Genomic DNA, 14,602 nt, shown 5'->3' with positions numbered 1-14,602 from the left:
GGAAACACTGTAGGAGAGCTTGCTTATGAAAAATCACCTTTTTAGCTATTCTGCATTGTGGCGTGTTTGTACTGATTGACGGGATGCTTCAGGAACCCACTAAATGCTGGTATTAATCGTACTGCCAGCACATGTCAGGCCGCGAACCCCTTGAACACGATTCAACTTCATTATTTTCCTCTCTGCTTTTGTTTTTAATAATGATGGCACACCCCAGATAGATAAAGGCATTTTAATAACTCTCTTTAGCAAAAATGTGTTCTGGCACCTGCATCACTGCTGAGAGCTGAGAGTATCAGTACCATTTCCGAGATCATGCAAGCGACTTAGCTTCTAAAGCAAAGTTATGACTATAATTTTCCTCAACTGCCGTCTCACCTCATGTGATTTGTGCTCAAGTGTACTCCAGCTGGATTGGTTTCCACCAGTTGGAGTATCTTACTACAGCTGGAAGCCCGAACACACTCCGCTGATTCTATTAGAAACCAAATGTATTTGGTATCCAGAGTAACCAAGGAATCTGGCTCCAGATTTGAGGAGAGTCAGGGGACACGGGGGGTGAACACTAACCTGAAAGTGTAGGGCCCGTTACCCCGGCACAGGAACTCTCCAGAAGCATCCACAGCTTTTCCCTTTGGACAGCAAGTTGCAGCCTTCCCATGCATAATTGTTTATTTCTTCTGACTGGACACCACCAATGACCATTCTGACAAGAAAAAGGCTGACATGAGCAGTTGTCTGTAAGAAATCCCTATAATTAGGTATGTTAATTAGTCAGCGTTCTGCCTTGATTCTATTTTTAGCTGAAGACCAGCACCCTTACAAACATCTTTTCCAGAAAATTCTGTGTGCTCTTTCTTGCCAAAAGTTTGCAAAGTCCATCCTAATCCAAGATTAAATCAAAGGGGATCTTCTGCACTGTTCCCAAGGCACCTTGCATCCCTGGCAAGCAAAGGTCATACCTCAAATCCAGACAGGCCCTTAGCACCAGGCTGCTGGCACCATTCAGCAGGAAAGTGGGTGACCAATTGAGCTGCTCTAAACCAGCATCTGCTGGACGCTTCTTTTTTCCACTCTTTATTTTATAATAGAGGAAACAGATGCCAAAATGGATTTGTATTTATTAACCTTTTGTCACTTGTCAGGATTATTTTCCTGTTCATCTGAAGTTGTATAAATTCAGCTAGAACATTAAGTTCTTAAAGGTAGGTTTATTCCCTTGAATCCACTGTAAAGGATTTGCAAAAGAGAAAAAAAAAAAAAGAATTATGGTACAAAATGGAAAATGATTGATGGAAACAAAGAGCCATGCTGGATATATATTTTAAGGAAAGGTTTCCAAAGAGGAACCCATCAGAGCAGTGCTGCAAAGTATATACTCTATCACAGAAGTTCTAGATTTTAAAATCAAGATGCCTGTTCTTTTCTTCTTTAAAAAATGTTCTATTCAGGATATAAAATCATAAGCATTTTTCTTAATAGTGCTAGCTGATGAGAAAACTAATAATAAAAACTAACAAACAGGGCTTCCCTGGTGGCGCAGTGGTTGAGAGTCTGCCTGCCAATGAAGGGGACATGGGTTTGAGCCCTGGTCTGGGAGGATCCCACATGCCGCGGAGCAGCTGGGCCCGTGAGCCACAACTACTGAGCCTGCGCGTCTGGAGCTTGTGCTCCGCAACGGGAGGGGCCACGACAGTGAGAGGCCCGTGCACCGCGATGAAGAGTGGCCCCCGGCTTGCCACAACTAGAGAAAGCCCTCGCACAGAAACGAAGACCCAACACAGGCAAAAAATAAATTAAAAAAAAAAAAAAAAAGAATTCTCATCATAAGGAAGAAAAAAAATTAAAAAAAAAAAAAAACTAACAAACAATAAAATGTTCAACTTTTTGCCTGTGGCAATGGGAGTGAAGAGAAAGGCAGGCGGAGAAAGCAATTATTTTCTCAAATCCTAAGTCAGGATGATTTGCCTTTTTTTATGGATGGAGAAGAGGACTGGGAGAGATGGCAGAAGCTGTGCATTGGTCAGTGTGGGTAGGTTATGCCATGGTAACAAAGAACCCAGCATCTCAGTGGCTTACCACATGGTTTGCACTACATGACCGTGGTCAACCGTGGCTCTGTGTCACGTCATCCTTGTCTCAGGACTCAGGTTGATAAAGTAGCTTCTTTCAGGGGCTTTGCTGGTTGTTGGGAAAGAAGAAAAAAAAGACGATGGTGAACCCCATGCTGGGGCTAAAAGCTTCTGTCTGGAAGTGACACACTTCACTTCTGTTCACATTCCATTGGCCAAAACAAATCATTTGGCCATTCCAGAGAGAGTAAGATGTATGGTCCTCCAGTAGAGAGCATCCTGAATGTGGGGGGGCAATTATATAGTCCATGAGTGACCATGAGAATGGTCTCCCGGAGCTTGAAGAGTGGGAAATATAATTGACTTCAGCTGTTGCACTTTGAAATCTGGCCTGTTTTTGCCAAGGCCATACTCCCTATGGGCCGCTCCCCACCAAGGACTTGTGTGGTGGAGAAACTAAGGCAGACCTATTCCAGGAGGCAGGGGACCCTTTACTAGCAAACGTGGCTCAAGGACTCCCCAGTAGCTTTGCCAAACCTTGCTCTGGCTGCACAGGGATCTCGGATGCATCCATGCAAACTCCTCTCCCCCTCCTTTACTTGGGGTCACACTTGCATCATCATCTGATGACTGTCCCAGCTGTCTCTGGCTCAATCCCTATTTCCTTTCACACACACATTTGCCTACCAAGTCCTTGGATGTTCAAGCCTTTCTTGGCAGAGTCCATCACAGAATATTCTAGTGGAAGAAATTTATGAGGACGAAGAAACAAAGTTGAGTGGCTGATGAGTCTCTGGAGTTGTTTGAGTCACTTGTACTCACAAATACATTTGGGCGCCTGGAATGATATGTATGTACTATGAGGCGGACCATGCCATCTGTACTATCAGGATAGGCCTAGATATAGACCCAGATATTCAGGTTCTGGGCTGAACTGGTTGGTCAGAGTGCCTGTCCTGTTCAGAGTCCTTCTAAGGAAGATGGTCCCACTCATGGCCTCCTGCTAGGGAGGCAGCTCTTAGAGCCGTGTGTTACACACGTAACACGTAATTGACCTCTGCCTAAAGGGGGTTAGACCCGAGGTCTAAACGCAAGAGCAGTCAAGAATAGATTGCCTGTGCAGTAATGTGTGAAGAGATCTGTCTCAATATGGGCAATGGTGATTAAGGGAGGAAATATCAATCAGTTCTCTTGGGATTTGCACTGAGACATTTTTAGTGTAGATTCTCCCAGGAGCAGACTCTGAGAGGATAACGTGGGTGTAGGAAGTTTATTTGGGAGATGCAATGGTTAATTTTATGTGTCAACTTGACTGGCCTAAGGGATGCCCAGCTGGTAAAACATGATTTCTGAACATGTCAGTGAGGGTGTCTCTGGATCAAACACCCTGATCAAATTAGCACTTGATTCAGTCGACTCAGTACCCAGTGTGGATGGGCATTGTCCAACGGCCTGAATGGAAACACAAGGCAAAGGAAGAGCAAATTCTCTCTCTCTTCTTGAGCTAGCATGTCCATTTTTTCCTGCCCCTAGACATCAGAGCTCCTAGTTCTCAGGCCTTTGGACTCTGAGACTTATACTTCTGGACCCCTGCTTCTCAGGCTTTGTAATCTGATTGAATTACACCACTGGCTTCTTGACTCCCCAGCTTACAGATGGCAGACTGTGGGACTTCTTGGCCTTCATAGCTGAGTGAACCAATTCCTATAATAAATCCTCTATCTATCTATCTATCATCTATCTATCTATCTGTCTGTCTATCTATCTATCTATCCATCCATCCATCCATCCATCCTATTGGTTCTTTCTCTCTGGAGAACCCTGACTAATATCAGAGGTGATTCTAGGAATCACAAATAGAGACTATGATGGGAAAATGGGACATGTAGGAGTCAAAACTAGTAGAGTGAATGAGTGGTTACCACTGTGGGTGACTGGAACTCACGATACTGGGGACCCTTTGAGAAACCATGTGGGACTCATATAGATTTGTCCCCCTGAAGAACATGGAAGCAGGACACTTACTCATTCATGGAGTGCCCATCACAATAAGTAATAGCCCCCCATTACAGTGAGCAATAATAACTCCATCAGTTGAGGGCTATTAATTTTAGGGCATTAACTCCTTTACTCTCTGGGTTGTACCTGCCGCAGCTGAGCAAGCACCCATGGGACCTCCGTGAAGTCAAAAGGTGCTTGAACTGGGCAGCTCAGCCTACTGGAAACTCTACCACAGCTGTGGTGGCCTTAGGGGCAGGCAGAAGGGGCCTTGATAGCACCTGCAAGAACATATATGGAGAGAAACAGGAGCAGGAATTGAAAATTCCTTTGCACAGCAAAGGAAACCATAAACAAGACAAAAAGACAACCCTCAGAATGGGAGAAAATATTTGCAAATGAAACAATGGACAAAGGATTAATCTCCAAAATATACAAACAGCTCATGGAGCTCAACAAACAAAAAAACAAACAACCCAATTAAAAAATGGGCAGAAGACCTAAATAGACATTTCTCCAAAGAAGATATACAGATTGCCAACAAACACATGAAAGGATGCTCAACATCACTAATTATAAGAGAAATGCAAATCAAAACTACAATGAGGTATCACCTCACATCGGTCAGAATGACCATTATCAAAAAATCTAGAAACAATAAATGTTGGAGAGGGTGTGGTGAAAAAGGAACCCTCCTGCACTGTTGGTGGGAATGTAAATTGATACAACCACTAAGGAGAACAGTATGGAGTTTCCTTAAAAAACTAAAAATAGAACTACCATATGACTCAGCAATCCCACTACTGGGCGTATACCCTGAGAAAACCGTAGTTCAAAAAGAGTCATGTACCACAATGTTCATTGCAGCACTATTTACAATAGCCAGGACATGGAAGCAACCTAAATGTCCATCGACAGAGGAATGGATAAAGAAGATGTGGCACGTATATACAATGGAATATTACTCAGCCATAAAAAGAAACGAAATTGAGTTATTTGTAGTGAGGTGAATGGACCTAGAGTCTGTCGTACAGAGTGAAGTAAGTCAGAAAGAGAAAAACAAATACCGTATGCTAATGCATATATATGGAATTTTTAAAAAATTGTACTGATGAAACTAGTGGAAGGACAGGAATAAAGATGCAGACATAGAGAGTGGACTTGAGGACACGGGGTGGGGAGGGGGAAGCTGGGGCAAAGTGAGAGAAGCATGGACATATATACACTACCAAATGTAAACTAGAGAGCTAGTGGGAAGCAGACGCATAGCACAGGGAGATCAGCTCAATGCTTTGCGACGACCTAGAGGGGTGGGATAGGGATGGTGGGAGGGGATATGGGGACATATGTATGCATATGGCTGATCTACTTTGTTGTACAACAGAAACTAACACAGCATTGTGAAGCAATTATACTCCAATAAAGATGTATAAGAAAAAAAGAAAAAAGACACAGAAGAACAGAAAGCAGAAAATATCAAGACCCTATGAGTAAGAAGAAGCTGTGAGGTAGAAGGAGACATGAAGTAAGAAAACACACATATTGAGCAGCTGGTTAGGTCATGGGTTGATCATGAGAAAACTTTAATGGGTGACAGGGACAGGCGAGTTCTGCTGGGGGCACAGACAATTCTTTCCTTCTCCATCCTCCAACTTGCAAGGCAATGTCCATGCTTTTAGTGGATAACATTTCTTTGTGGACCTTGTATTGCACTGATTAGAGATTAAGTCCTTAGTTCCAGGGGCGAGATAAGTGGGTTTTCACCCCTAAATGAATGGATTTTCATGCAGATTCTTGGGACACGGGGAAAACACAAGTAAGCATTAAGGCTGCCTTCTGGGGTTCTGAGACATGATGAGGGGAAGATAAAGGGAGACCCCAGCCCAAAAAGGGGGTGCAAAGTTCTGGTTTCTCCACAGGCCTGCTCTGCTGCTGTGCAGTGGGGCTCACAGGTGCATGGCCTGGGGCTCTTCCACAGCTGGGGTCCTGCCTTTGCTAAGAGGGGGAAACAGCCTTTCCTCTGTGGGTCTCAGCAGGTGCAGGGGCGGCCTTATGTGTCCTACTGCTTTGGCTGCCCCAAGAGCCGGCTGGCAGGTCCTTGCTATCTCTGGGATCAGGTGGTTGTAGGTCTCACTCTTATCAAGGATGGCTGAGCGGTCAGGACCCAAACACCCCAGGCCCGTGTAAGCCACTGATCCTTTTAAAATGCCTAGCTAAAAGCCAGCCATATTCCTACATTTTAAATGTAGAATTAGTCCCTAAATGTGAAGTGTTACATTATTGTCAAGATGCAATATTCAGCTTTAAATTTAAGGTCTATAAATTTCAACTACTTTAAGGGAAAGTTTGGTGACTAAAGAAAGTCTTGGTCCAAAGTGGTATTTGTTTGGCAGGGGTGGGAGTTACTCAGGACCCCTAAAGAGATTGCCCTGAAGATGAATACAATGACAGCATCTTATAAGCTTTGTCAACTGCCCCATACTTTCTTGGCCACTAAGGAAACATAGCACTATGGAAACATCCCAGGCTTCTCCTATATATTCTTTCCGTCCATTAAATGTACCTGTGCAGCATTCCACTCCCATCTAAGGTGTGCAAGGCTGGGCAGGGCTTACTGTCCTGAGATATTGGTCTTTCTGTGGAGAACCTTTGAGGATACTGCCAATTACAGGTTTGGTTCTCAGGGAAGCAGATGCTGAGATGAATTGAGGAGGGCAAAACATTTACTGAGGAGTCACACCTGGGAAAACAAAAGACTATGAAGCAGGATTGCACAGTGGGAGTTGTCAGACCAGCGTGCAGGTTGAATAGAGCCTCTGCCAGCTCAACAGAGAACTGTGGAGCAAGATGGTCCTTTATAGGTTCCTGTGTTAGGTGGAAATGGCTAGTGCCTGTCCTGCTCGGTCATTGGCTGGGGACCACCCGTGAGAGCTCGACTTTGGCTTGAAAGTGGAGGATGAGACTCTAAAGACATTAACAGCTGAGGTTGTCAGCTGCCCACGCTCCTTGAGAGAGACATCTGAGTGGTGCATCTCTGTGTCTGCCATAGTGATTTAACCCAAGGAAAGACCGTGTAATACGGAAATTTTAAGGCCTGTGGTGAGCTGAGTAGGGAGAAATCTTCAGTGTTTATAAATGTTTATTTGGGACCTACTTTGTGTTGGATGTATTCACAAAGCATGTGTCTTCTGACACTTTGAGCAAAAGAAGAAAAAAGAGAGCTTTTTTGTTGCTCCCTTCCCTGCTTCTCGTTGTCTTTTGTTTGGTTGTCTTGCTTGGCAGAATATTTAAGTCCTACTTATCTTTCAAGGCTCAGATCCAGATTATCATGTGACAAAATATTTGAATTGGTACTCTCCCAGAAAATCTGGGACTTGTTTCAAAGCCTGTGCCTTCAAATCACCAGTGCTGGCCAGCTCTGCGGATTTTCTGTTGGTAGGAGGACAGTTTTTGTTTTTGTTTTTGTTGCCCTTGATCTGTTGTATGTTTCTGGGCACAATGGCTGCTTGACCCTCATCAAGTCCTCAGCTCACTGGGGCAAGGATCGTTCTCAGTGCTCCCATGAGACCACTGTGAATTTCTATCCTGGACTGAGTGTACTGTCACAGAGGTCAATCTGCTCTCTCCTCTTTGGCCTGAGTCCCCACATACCTCTTGTAATATACACCTCTTGCTACACTAAGTGTGTTTTTGGTGCTTAATGGTATGTGTCATTTCTTACAACATGATCTGTTACACAGGCCAGCTGCTTCATCTGGCACTCATCTGAAGACGTAGTCATGGGTTCCACTGCTGGAGGAAAACCTGCCTGTGATGAGCTGAGTGGGGGGGGGCGGGTACCAGAATGTTGGTTTCCGATCTGGAGCACGTAGATATGGCTGCAACTAATTTAGCCATCAAGATGCAAGAAACAGTCCTATATTTCATGGGCCATTTGATGGATTTTCAAGGATAATGTTGACTTTGTGAGTTTCACCTTATGGACAGAATCACTACAGCCAAAGCTGTTGGTCCAATGTAGTCAAACGGGCCATTCATTGCACATTTATTGAGCCCCTGTGATGTGCTGGACACGGTCTCCTCCTTACCCAGCTCCCACCTTGCAGACTCTCAGGACCTTCCTGCTGCCTGCAGGCGTGTCCCCAGCCGATGGATGGAATCGCGCTCAGGCCCGCCTCACCTGCTCAGTTATCTCTGTGCTCACCATCCTTCTTCCTCAGAACTTTTCCTTAATTCAGACTTAGCATCTCCTGCCTCATTCCCTCTGAACCCTGCTCCCTTCCTGCTGCACAGCCGCTGGCCATTTTGATGAAGAATTGGTCCCTTGGATGCTAATCCATGGATCTCTATGGTAGGGCTTGTGTTGAGAGCATACGGCCTGGACGGACAGAACGCCCTCTTCCAAGAAAAGACTTTGAGGGCAAGAATGAAATTGGACAGCTCTTGAAAAGGTTTCAGAATTACCCCTGGCGTGAGATGATAGGGATCATACAGCTGGGTCTTACTGTTGAAGGCCGGTTGGTGCACGTAAGCAATAAAGTTAAGGTCTTCTTGGCAATTCAACTTTGTTATTATAGAAACTCTTTCTCTAGATTTGGCCTTCTTATGTTTTCCTTGAGCTTTCTGCCAATTTTCCCTCAGAATGTGGCTTTGCAGACAGGAGTTGCCCTGGAAAAAGATTCTTTACCTTTTAAGGCTATTTATTTTCAAGGGCACTAAAACAATAATTTGTGATGTCTTTAATAGAGTTTAAATGAATGAATAAATTTAGCTTTTATGTTATTATGAAGTTTTTACTTTCAGCTGTAAAGTAGGATTTTTATAGTTTTGTGGACTTAGGCAAAAGGAGATGTGTATCAAAGCTAATACAGATTTCAGCTTTTGTGAATTAAAAATAGAAAATTTATAATATATTCATCAATGCAGGAAATTAAAATGGTGTCTTTTTCTCTATAAAAATGGAAAATCAGTCATTATACCTTTTAATAGAGATTAAATGAATAAAATCACCTTTTAACATAACATAAATTTGACATTTTCATTATATTTCCCCAGGTGTGGTTCTTGGCATGGTGGTAACATTACCTTCAATTAGTAATTAAGTCTGGTTGTGAGAACTTTTGTTTCTCACTGAAGTCTAAGTTCTCCAGGTCACCTCTAGGTATTCTTGGCAGCTAGTGCATAGTAGGCCTACAGTATATATGTTGAACCAACACATAACTTTGGGTTTGTCAGGCCCCAAGAGCTGTGATTTGCACAAATAAAAAAACTTGGTGGTATGATCCCGTAAATCTGTGTGAGAGGGAAAGGGAGGCACCTACTATGTGCTGGGCATCCTGATTATCCTTGTCACACCACACTGTATCTATGGTGCTAGCTTAGGTTATATGGAGTTATCTGTATGTATAAAACCCTTAGTCCTTTAAGAACAGGGTACAGACCAAATCCTGTCATAGCCAAGCCTATTGCAAGGAGAAACCGTAAAGTATTTCCATGTCCTTGTTGGTGGTTCCCTGATTTCAAGAACTTCCCAGGACAGGGAATGACCTTGCATTGTTCCCAGAGTTCACTCCAATGGGATTAGCCTTGGAAGAGCTTCTTGGTTTTTGTTCAAGTCTTCCTGGCTCATTTCAGAGTCACTTTTGGCCCAGGTGAGGTGAGGAAAAGCTCTGTCCCAGAAGTTCAGGTCAGAGTCATGAACCCACTTCTTTCTAATTATGTTCCAGGGTCAGGTTATCCAGAGAGTGGCTTCTGCGGTTAGAAAACTACTATCAAATCCAGCCTGAGCAACCCTAGACAGCTTACCTCATCTCTCCATGCAAATGAAAATTCTCATATCTGCCTTGTAGGTTGAGAATGAAATGAGCTTATTTATATGCAACCTGCTGGCAGACTGTATCAGTTATCTGTTGTCCCAGGGATGCTTGGTAACAGATGACCACAAAACCTCGGGAGCATATAACAATAAGTGTTTATTGCTCATGTGTTTGATTCTGCTGGGGGTTGGCTAGATGGTTCTGCAGATCTAGGCTGGGTTTGCTCATATGTCTGTGGCTTGTCTATCTGTTGGCTGGCTGATCTAGGCTAAGACAAACCACATGCTTCTCATTCTCTGTCAGTGTAGCCTGGGCAGAGGTTCAAGAGAATAAGCCCTAATGAGCAAGCCCACTGCAAGTCTCTGCTTATGATGCATCTGCTAACAACAACACAGAGGCTGACGTGAGCACAAGAATGACTGAGTCAAGCGTCAAAGAGTGAGATGGATCACCCTGCCAATGAAGGGAGGCCACAGCAGGCTATATGATGAGAGGCGTGGATACAAGAGGGGGGAAGAATTGGGGACATTTTGTAATATACCCCAGTAGATATTGAGTGGCTTTAAGGAACAACCATCAGATTTTTGGCTATCCAGCATCTGAACTTCTTTCCTACCTTTGGCGTATTCCCCACCTCATAGGTCTTGATGAAAGGCAGAACCCATCTCCTCCCGAGGAAGTGAGAAAACCCGAGATCCGTGCTTTTCTGTGTTTCCATGCCTTTAGTGTCCAACCCCACCATCTAGTCCCAACTCTCCTGATGTACCTGCCTGGACCCTGAATCTGGACCTGGGATGCAAAGAAGCACGGAGAATCCACCAGGTGGTGGTGGCAGTGATGGAGGCCTTGCACAGTTTTAGGGCAGAAATGTCAGGCGTGTTAATGACAGTTCCCTATGAGTAGTAGAATGATCGCATCAGTGGTCCCAACTTGTCACCCCCTGTGTCAGGTCCTTTGTTGTGTGGTTTTGCAGTTCCTTCAGTAAAGAGGCTGTCTATTTCCCTAGTCAAGCTTGTATTGTGACTTGCTTTGGCCAGTAAGGTGATGGTGTTGCCAGTTCTGAGCCTCAAGAGATATTGCGTGCCTTTGCAATTCCTCTGCTCCTCTGCCATTGCCATGAGAATACACCTGGCCTGGACCTGTGGGCAGAGCTGAGTCATCCCAGTTACCCCAGGCGACACCAGCCCAGGAGAGCTAATGGCAGTCAAGCTGGAGTCTCATGGGTGCTCCGGTCAAGATTCCAGAGCTGCCTCCCAGACTCCGAGTGTCCCAGACACATGAGCAACGAACACTTATTATCATCTTTCACAGAGTGTTTGCGGCTGCTGGTTAGACAGCATTATTGTAGAAACAGCTAAGGGATACTTGTGTCCACTGCCAGACTGTGTGCTGGGATTTCGAGTGGTCCTGTCTGCCTAGCATCTCTTTGTTCCTGTCCATTTTCAGAGCCTGGGCCTCCAGAATTCTTGGCGATTAAGCAAGTTACCCAGGATCTTTTCAGCAAATGCCCTTGCCAGAGCCAGTTTCTGTTTTCCATATTGAAGAGCTCTGTCTAGTTCCGTGCAAAGATCGTGCTCTTATTATTATTCTCCCATTTCTGCCTCTGCTTGAACTGGCACTTATCTTCCTGAACTTGTTTCCTTCCTGAATTAAACAGCGTCTGACACTCTATCTTCCCCAAGAAGCCTCTCTTGACTAATTGGGAGGTGCTGGTTTCTCCTTGTATCTTCTCTTCTTTGAGTGCCAGCATCTTCTCAGACCCACTTGTCACTGTCTTCCACCACGCTCAGAGCAGCAGTGAAGCAACTGCCATTGTTCTCATGGAAGTGATTCATCTGTTAGATGTTTACAGAATTATCAGTGTTTGTTCATGTCATCGTTGCCTATTATAGAGAGTAAGTGTGCAATGGACACAGATGGTGTTTATTTAACTGGTTTTTTGTACGCCATGCAGACACTCTGTTGATTCAGGTGAGTAGATCAGCCCTTTGGTGATGATGAGTAATCAGATACTGGACAGAGACAGGCAGTTGGTGGCCAGTCTAATTTGCTTCCAAAGAGATTGCCTGAACTGAGCCGTGACGTTAGAATCGAAGAAGTGGTTTGGGACCCTTGGCATATTGAAAAGAGTGTGGACCTTGGTGCCAAAGGGCCGAGTTTGCATCCCAGCAGTGTGCCTTGGGAAAATGACTTAGACTCTCCAACCCCCAGTTTCGTGAGCTCTAAAATGGGGACACAAACCAATACTGTCCGCGTTCATTGGTCTAAGTTGCTGGGACAATCAAAAGAAACACTGCTCACAAATGTGATTTGTAAATTGTAAAAAAAAAAAAAAAAAAAAAAGTCTAAGAGCAAGGGAATAATGATGGATCCCAACTATTGGGCTCTCTTGACCCCAGGTTCACTTTTTTTGGGAGGCCAGGAGAAGATGAGAAGCCAGTACAGACCAGGAGTCTGGAGTTGGTGTCCAGGTAGTTACTGGGTAATAAATTTCTCGCCCTGGTCTGGAAACAATAGCCACAGACCTGACCATGCTAGGCTGGCAGACAGGGATGAGGAGTCCTCAACATGTACACATCAAGGTATAGGGCAGAGTAACGCCAGCCAGCATGGTTCTCTGATTTTTCTTAAGCAAGGAGACTGGGTGAGAGTGAGTCCTCTAAGTGTAGTAGGGAAGTGAGTGTTAGAGAGGGCTTATATCAGAGAAGAATTGCTTTTGGCCATGACTAATAGAGACCTGGAAGGTAGTGGCTTAAACAATTATTCAAGATTTTATTTTCTCACCTAAAGACAAGTCCTGAGGTGGGCAATTGAGGGCTGATGTGGTAGCTCCATGAACAGAGACTCAGGCTTCTAGAAATCCCCTCTGTCTATTCTTATGGTTTGATCCCCTTTTTTTGCATTTTATTTATTTATTAATAATTTAAATTTTAAAAAATTGAAGTATAGTTGATTTACAACATTGTGTTAGTTTCTGGTGCACAGCATAGTGAGTCAGTTATATATATACATATTTATGCATGTATATAAAAATGCATGTATATATTCTTTTCCAGATTCTTTTCCGTTATAGTTTATTACAAGATATTGAACATAGTTCCCTGTGCTATACAGTGGGCCCTTGTGGTTTATCTATTTTATATACAGTAGCTTGTATCTGCTAATCCTTAACTCCTAATTTATCCCTCTCCCCCCTTTCCCCTTTGGAAACCATAAGTTTGTTTTCTACGTCTGTTTCTGTTTTGTAAATAAGTTCATTTGTATCATTTTTTACATTCCACATATAAGTGATATCATATGATATTTGTCTTTCTCTTTCTGATTTAATTCACTTAGTATGATAATCTCTAGGTCCATCTGTGTTGCTGCAAATGGCATTGTTTCGTTCTTTTTCATGGCTGAGTAGTATAGTGTGATCCTTTTTTTCATAAGCTCTCAAGATAGCTGCCAGGGCACCAGCAGTTATGTCTGTATCTCAGGCAGGAAGGATGGGAGAGGGTACTCACCAGCTAATCATTCCCCTTTAAAGACCTTCTCAGAAAACACCTTCTAGTGACTTCTGCTTGCATCTCATTGGTTAAGGGAGGCTGGTAAAAGTGCCCTTCTAGCTGAGCATACTGTCACTCCCAAAGAGAATTGGGGTTCTATTAGTAAGGAAGAATGCGGGCAATCAGCTGTCTCTTCCATGGGATTCTTATGCTCTGACACCCCAGTATCATGATGCACAGTCCTCAGAGGGAAATGTGACATTCGGAAACAGTATAGCATTATTGGCTAAGAGTCTGAATTAGGAGGACAGATTGTCCTGGTTTCAAATTTGCCTCTATCACTTGTACATTTGTACAAATGAATGGCACTTAAATAAAATGAAATGCAGTATATCCAGTCTCACAAAGTGGAGAAAATTAGGGTCATCGTTTCTAATTCTGATTTAAAGCGCCCTATAATTCATTCATGCATTCATTCATCCATTTAGGTACTTCTCAAATGTATATTTATTTATTTTGGGGAGGGATTCATTTTCCTACCCCCACAGCTTTATTGAGAATATAATTGACATGTAACATTGTGTAAATTAAGGTGTACAATGTGCTGATTTGATACACGTATATATTGAGAAATGATCACCTCACCTATTACCATTTTTTGGTGTGTCAAGAACCTTTAAGATCTACTCTTTAAAAAGATGGAACGCCTCAGGAATTTGTGTGTCATCCTTGCGCGGGGGCCATGCTATGTTTTGACATCTTTCCAGTTTTAGTACATGTGCTGCTGAAGCGAGCTCTAAGAAATATTCGTTGAGAATCTATCATGTACCAGGTAACATGTTAGGTTCTGAGGAACCTTGATGGGCTCACATTCTAATGAGGGAATGGGGCCAGGGGAAGAGACAGGTAAATATATAATTACAGCAACAGTCGAAAAGTTTCATGACATACTGTTGGTAAAGCTGTACTATCACCTACTGGTGAGAACAGAAATTAGGAAAGGACATTTGGCAATATTTATCAAAATTGCAAGTGTGCATATCTGTGGACCCAGCGATTCCACTTCAGGGAGCCTATCTGAAGGAAATAATGGTGCCAAATATCATAAGCACACGATTATTTATTGCAGCATTATTTGTAATACAAAAGATTGGAGGCAACCAAAATGTCCCTAGATTTTGGTACCTCCCTGTAATGGAATGTCACAGAGCTCTCTAAAAGATTGAAG

The 14,602-nt window shown here is 43.6% G+C and overlaps 1 non-coding gene across 1 annotated transcript; it reads right to left on the bottom strand.

The window, feature by feature from the left end:
- Positions 1-14,066: 14,066 nt before the first annotated feature.
- On the bottom strand, positions 14,067-14,171 carry LOC132375477 (U6 spliceosomal RNA). The gene has a single exon (XR_009506027.1). It is a non-coding gene; the product is annotated as a U6 spliceosomal RNA (small nuclear RNA).
- Between the last annotated feature and the right edge of the window lie 431 nt (positions 14,172-14,602).

The sequence above is a fragment of the Balaenoptera ricei genome, chromosome 11 (genome assembly GCF_028023285.1).
Source record: "Balaenoptera ricei isolate mBalRic1 chromosome 11, mBalRic1.hap2, whole genome shotgun sequence".
Classification (NCBI taxonomy): Eukaryota; Metazoa; Chordata; class Mammalia; order Artiodactyla; family Balaenopteridae; genus Balaenoptera; species Balaenoptera ricei.
This window is presented reverse-complemented; position numbering and strand designations above follow the sequence as displayed.